A 7,976-nucleotide genomic window follows, 5' to 3' on the forward strand; every position below is an offset into this window, starting at 1 on the left:
TCTTGATAGTCAGCTTATTCAGTCCTCGATAATCAATACTAAGTCTCATAGATCCATGCTTCTTCTTAATGAAAAGCACAGGTGCTCCCTATGGTGAAGAACTGGGTCGAATGAATCCCTTGTCTAAAAGCTCTTGTAACTGACTGGACAACTCTTGCAATTCTGAAGGTGCAAGTCTATATGGTGCGCGTGCTACAGGTGCCGCTCCAGGTATTAAGTCAATCTAAAATTCCATGTCTCTATGCAGTGAAAGTCCTGGTAACTCTTTCGGAAAAACATCAGGAATGTCTCTAACAATCGGTACATCTTCGAGTTTCTTGACTTCGGGTTCAGTTTTGCTCACGTGACCAACATAGCAAGATAACCCTTTCTTATATGTTCTAAACCTTCAAACAATTAATAAAATGCAGCAGCGTATTACTTCTCTCTCCATACCATCAAAGGTTCACCTTCGGTAATAGGAATGCGAATCGCTTTCTGGTAACAGACGATGTCGGCTCTATTCTCGGATAACCAGTCCATTCCAACCACAAGGTCAAAACTTCCTAGTTTAATCGGTATCACATCTATTCTAAAAGATTTCCCAGCCAAGTTCAAAGTACATTCACGATAGATCTTATCAGTATCACTAGATTACCATTCCCTAGTTCTATAGAGTACATGTTTTCTAATGATGATACATTATTCTTAAGATTATGGCAAAAATCTCTAGACACAAAGATCCTATCAGCACCAGAATCAAAAAGTACATAAGCATGATGATTGTCGAGTAAAAATGTACCCGTGACTAGCTTCGGATCATCACGTGCTTCACTAGAATTGATGTTAAACGCTCATCCTTTCACAGGCTCAGTAGTGTTCCCAGCATTCAGGAAATCCTTCCTATAGTTACCAACCTTACCACAACCAAAGCAAGTATTTGTACCCATCTTGCAGTCCTTTGCTAAGTGTCCAACTCTTTTACACTTATCACAAGTCGATCCATTACAAGCTCCAGTATGATGCCTATTACACTTAGTGTATAGTGGGGATTTCCCTTGATACCCTGATCTAGTACTCGGACCGGTCATATTACCCTTATTAGTCTCTTGCTTCTTGTGAAACTGCTGATTAGAGTTCTTGTCATGACCATTATTCCACTTACGTTTACCGTCTCTCGAACGGTACTCATGAGTCGCAACAACTACCTTTCTGTCACTGGCAGCCTGACCAAGTAACAAATTTGCCTTGTCGATGGCCCACTACAACAAAAGTGCACTTATAGGACCCTTTTTTCTAGGACCTAGTAAAATTGGGTCGTAAAAACTACTTAGATAGGACCAGACGATATTTAGGGTCCCATTATGATATACGCTTTTAGAGTGGGGTTCTAAAGAGCTCTTTTGTGGGACACATTATTTTTTTGTGTCTTATTATCAAATATTTTAATAGGACACTTAGAAAGTGGATCCTAATAGAGGGTTTATGAGACATTTATTCGTTAGTGTCTCATTATATGTTTATATAATAGGACACTTGATATGAACGTCACATGAAATAAACTTTTAGAGGCCATTTATTTTTGAGAGTCTTATTATATTGTAGCAAATTAGGACATTTGGTACATATGTCCTATAAATGTATGTTATTAAGACACATAAATTGTTAATAGGACGGATGAGTTTTTGTGGTCCTAGTTATCATATTAATTAATATGAAATAATAAGACATTTAAATTGCGTATCATATAATCGGACTTTAAAAGACATTTAAATGTGTCTGTCTTATTATTTGGTAATGTAATATGACACATGATCTGACGGTCATATGAAACTTACTCTTTATATGATATTTATTTGTGTGTGTCGTATTATAGTAGATATAATAGGACACTTATATTCTTTAATAGGACTGATTAGTTATTTGTGTCATAAATATCATAAGATTTCATAGGACACCTTAATTGTGAATCATAAAATGGTAGTATATAAGACATTTAACGGTTTACTGTCTCATTATGTGTTAATTTAATATCACACTTTATAAAAAAATCATATGAAATAAACTTCATAGGACATTTATTTGTCCTAGTCGTATTATATCTTTAGCTAATAGGACATATAATACTTATGTCGTATCATTGTAGATTTTTAAGACACTTTAAGCATTTGAGGTCTTAATTATCATATGATTTCATGGGACACTTTATCTGTGAATCATTAAACGGGATTTTATAAGACATTTAACGATTTGGTGTCGCATTATATGTTAATTTTATAGGACACTTTATATAAAAGTCATATGAAATGAAATATCATAGGAGATTTATTTGTCTTAGTCGTTTATATCATAAGCTAATAGGACATGTGATACTTATGTCCTATCATTGTAAAATTTTAGGACACTTTGATTCTTTAATATAACAGGGAGTTTTTGGGTTCTTAATTAACATATGATCTCATATGACACTTTAGTTGTGAATCATTAAACAAGACTTTATAAGATATTTAACAATTTTGTGTCACATTATGTGTTAATTCAATATAACACTTTATATAAAAGTCATATGAAATAAATATCATAGGATATTTATTTGTCCTAGTCTCTAAAAATAAGAAGCTAATACGACATGTGATACTTATGTCCTATAATTGTAAATTTTTAGGACACTTTGATTTCTTTAATATGATGGAGGAGTTTTTAGGCTTTTAATTATCATATGATTTTATATGACACTTTCATTGTGAATCATCAAACGGGTCTTTAGAAGACATTTAACGGTTTGATGTCGCATTATGTGTTGATTTATTAATACATATCAAACTCAAAATTATTGTATCAAGATTGTCAAACTTTCAAATACATATCAAACATAAATTTAAATTAAGACTTTTTTGCTCAGTTGGTGCCTATATTATACCCCAAATCGCTACTTTGGTCCCTCAGTTTTTAATTTGTCAATCAGCGTCCCTTAATTGTTTTAATTTTGCAATTCTAGTCCCTCCGTCAAATTTCTGTTAAAAAGGTCTGTTAACCCCTGTCATGTGTAATGCATGTGAGGGTATAATCATCTTTTTACTCTTTTATTCATTAAAAACAAGGGACCACCGGCACAAAATATCTTATAATTATATATTTTTAATTTATAAATTTATAAATTCGTAAAAAAATAAAAAAATAAAAATCCTACCGTTGGGCCTTCAATGGCTATTTTTTTTTTAATTTATACTCTTTAACTTCTATATATACACTACCCATTTACACTTCAAACAACATTCTCACATTTTACACTATCTCAAAAACTTCAAACACACATAATCAAAAACATCAAATATTTATCAAATTTTCATCAACCACAATCAAAACACACAAAATACTATCACATTTTACCTATAAAAATGGACGAGTTTGGTCATAAGATTACGTTGGAAGTGTATTATATTGGTGAATTGACGGAAGGGTGGAAGTATTATTGGAACGCCGGCAAAAAAAACGTTTAAGTTGTGGGAGATTTCGATCTTCTTTTTATCAATCTTGCACGATATACTCAAGGAAGAAATACCGTTTGAGTATTCAAAAATTCTTTACTTTGACGAAAGACACCAAAAACTAGGCATTCTTACTGATGAAATATTCGATCATCTTAAGGAAAATGCGATAAACTTTGCTGAACCGCTAAGGTTGTATCTTTTAAAATACGAGTCACCAGAACATGACTAGTGGTTCTGAGTGCAACCTTTTGATCCAGATACTTATCATTCTGATTAGGTCGTGGAAGTCGTCTTGTAATTTAGTATCTTTCAATAAATTAATTTAGGAACTTAGGACGTAAAAATTTTCATTATTGTAATGTTTTGTAACCGTATTATTATTCAATGGCTATAATTATTTATTTTGCATCTTATTTATTAAACTTATATATATATATAGTATAGACAATACAAAGCATGCAATTAAAGCATGTATCAAACAAAACTTGTGGGCATAACCAAACGGTTCATCCCATGTCCTTGAGTCATGAGATATGGAGAGGTCATGTATGACGACCCGGAAATTTTCGACCAAAGTTAAACTTAATCTTTATATGTTTCCTGACACGATAAGCAAAGTCTGTAATGTCGAGTCTGAAAAAATTTTGAATTGTTTACATGAATGCATTTTAACCTTAGACTATCCCCGACGATTCACGAACAGTTGTGTGTGTATATATATATATATATATATATATATATATATATATACATATATAAATATCAACATAAGTGTATACATAATATTTTGAATTAATAAACTATACTTTAAACAATTTGGAATTAAGAAAGTAAAATAATAAATAAAATAATTAAGTGCTATCAACATAAATATATATGTATATGGTTTCTATACCTACTTAATATTATATGTATATTACTATAAAATATATAAGTATTAAAAAGATCAATATATATTATTATGTATACTTAATAATATGTAATATCAACATATTAAATTTTACTAAAAGATATAAAATTTGATACATTTAATTTGTTCTAATTAGTAATGTTAGTATTACTATTATTAATATAATTATTATTATACTTATTGGTAATTTATGATTTATGTCATTTTTGTTAGTTATTATTATTATTATTATTATAAATTTATTTATGTCTATTAATATCATTATTAATTATTATTATTATTAATATAATTATTATTATTAGAATTATTGATATTATTATTGTCATTATTATTAATTTTATTATTACTACTTATATAATTATTATTAGTATTAATATATACTTATTTATTTATACAAATTATAAATAATCAGTAATATATTCAGTATCTGTTTAGGTCATAATCAATCCATAACAAACTTTGTTTTCTGTCTCTGAAAATGTTAAACACACAAATCGATCGTACAATCTATTGAAAGATTTCAATCTGACATTATCTTTTTTATTATTTTCGTACTGATCAACAGAAATTCTTGTCGATCAAATTGATATAAATTAGAGACTTTAATCAAGGATATGGACACACTCAAAATCAACTTCACATTCTCGTTATCAAATATTATTTTCATCTGTTTTTAATTGTTTGATTTTAATCAAGGATATAAAAACGGCTCGTCGCTCTGTTCTTGAACCATTTTATCAAAAGCTCAATTTAATATCATTTTAAAAATCTAAAAGTGTAGAAGTGTTAGAAATGTTTTACTTCAACTATCTGTAAAGTATCAAACTCAAATTCCTTTTAACGAGTTTCAATTTCGAAGTCAAAGTTAATTTTTTCAAAAGTCAAACAATGTGTTCATCAAGAAATTCGCGTTTGATTTTGTGTTTTAGATTAAATTGTTTATTGGGAAAGATTCCAGGATCGATTTAGAATCTGTTTCATGTTGGAATCATGGCTTAAAATTGTCTCAAATTTAAAATCAAGTTTAGAGTTCATTCTATTCAATATCGAGTATTAACTGTTGCTGTTCTTCATTTTTATTTTTATTTTTCGTGTCTGATAATCGAAATCACAATTACTAGGTGTTTCTGGTTCAATTTAACATCCTAATTTAAATCGTAAACTGGTTGATATAATGATTTGGCCTCCTGTCGACGTGGATTAGAGAAGAAAAGGATGAAAATAGAAAACGGGTTAAATAATATTAAGTGTGGGTTTAATCAGAGAAAAGAAAGGACGGTGTGATGGTTAGGTGTTGGTTCATGTGAGCGAGAGGTCTCGGGTTCGAGTTCGGTTTGGGGTATTCTTTTTAAGAAAGCTTTTGAAGGTAGTTTTTATTACCAAAATCCTTATTATTATTATTATTGTTATTTTTACTATAATATAAATTTTATCCATTAACATTATCATGATTTTAATTATTATTATTATTATTATTATTATTATTATTATTATTATTATTATTATTATTATTATTATTATTATTATTAGTATTATTATTATTATTATTACTACCACTAGTATTGGAATTAACATTATTATTTTCATTAATACTAGTATTATTATCATTGTTATAGTTATTAAGATTATTATAATTATTATTAACATAAGCATCATTATTAACAATATCACTATTATTATTAATATTATCATTACTAACAAAGTTATTATTATTATCACTAGTAAAATATTAATATCAAAACTATCATTATTATTATTATCAGTAAAATCTATATTATTATTATTAAAATAATTGTAATTATAAAAATACAAGTTTAAAAGACATGGTTAAGATTATAAGTATAAAAATTGAAGATTTTATATAAAGATATATTTAATATACACAACTTAATTAAGTTAATATTATTATGTACAAAATGAAAATATATAAATAAATAATGAAACTTATAAATTAATAAATACAACAATTACATCACTAATAATAATATATAGATTTATTCGAGAACAAGAATATGTTTTAATACATATATGAATGATATAGGTTCGTGAATCCGTGGCCAACCCTGCATTGTTCAGTATCGTCGTATGAATATTTTTACTACAAAATATTGTAGAGTGAGTTTCATTACTCCCTTTTTATATATATTTTTGGGACTGAGAATACATGCGCTGATTTTATTAATGTTTTACGAAATAGACACAAGTGATCAAAAACTACATTCTATGGCTGGATTATGAATATTGAATATCACCCCATTTTATCTTGGTAACCTAATAATTAGGAAACGGGTATGACCCCTAATTGACGTGAATCCTAAAGATATATCTATGGACATCGATAAGTCCCATCCGGGGTACGGATGCTTTAGTACTTCGAGATTATTATTATTATACAGATGAGAGGTTCTGTTTGGGGATATTCTATGCATTAAAGTTAAGTCGGTTATCAAACGTTCACCATATGAATGATTTTTAATTCGTGGGTTACGCGTTCACCATACATACCTGAAACGCTTTAGATTTTAGTTTCTGACTTCCATGTTCATCATCACCGTCGCCTCTATGCTTAACAAATTGGAATTTGTTGTTTGTTCTTAGCCTTGATTTCCTTCACAAAACACTTTAAGCATGGATCCTGGAATTAATTTCATTGGATCTTATGATTTAACTTATGGAGATTAATCTGGAAAAATTAGGGTATCGTGAGTGATGAAGGAAACATTTGGGGAAAACCAAAAGAACCGGAGTCTTTTTTTTCAGGCCATCGAATTGTTTTGTTCGGCCATTTAAACCGATTGATGGATCAAGTTTGTATTGGGCTAATTTGGTTTTAAGTGAACTTGAATAATGGACTAGTTAATTGGGCTTCAACACTTCCTTATTAAAAGAGGTATATTTTATTATTATTATTATTATTATTATTATTATTATTATTATTATTATTATTATTATTATTATTATTATTATTATTATTATTATTATTATTATTATTATCATTATCATTATCATTATTATTACTAATACAAGTGTTATTAGATTATCATTTATATTATTATCATAAGTGTTATTATTATAATTATTATCATCATTAATATTAATATTAAGATTATTATTATTACTATTATTATTATTAGTATTATCAATTATCAATTAGGTTATTATTAGTAGTATCATTAGGATTAAAACTGTTATCATTAATATAAAAAAAATTTATTATTATAGTTATTATTAGTATTAGTATTATTATTATTATCAAAACTATTAGTATCAGTATCATTACTAAATCTTATTATTTTGGTATTATTATTATCATAAAAAGATACAAATTTTTATTTATTATTCTTAATATTATTTTATCAAATAAATAACTATATAAGAATATATATATTTAATACATATCACATAACAACATTAATATTTTCATAATAAATACTAATTAGTTATCTAAAGTATATAAAATAAATAAAGTCAATTTAGTTATTAATGAAACATACAAGTTACTAAAACAACAATTACTAATAATACATAAACTTGTTTGATTACGATTTTATGTATTAATATATATAATTGATATAGGTTCGTGAATCCGAGGTCAA

This window comes from Rutidosis leptorrhynchoides, chromosome 6, assembly GCF_046630445.1.
Source record: "Rutidosis leptorrhynchoides isolate AG116_Rl617_1_P2 chromosome 6, CSIRO_AGI_Rlap_v1, whole genome shotgun sequence".
In the NCBI taxonomy this organism is placed as follows: Eukaryota; Viridiplantae; Streptophyta; class Magnoliopsida; order Asterales; family Asteraceae; genus Rutidosis; species Rutidosis leptorrhynchoides.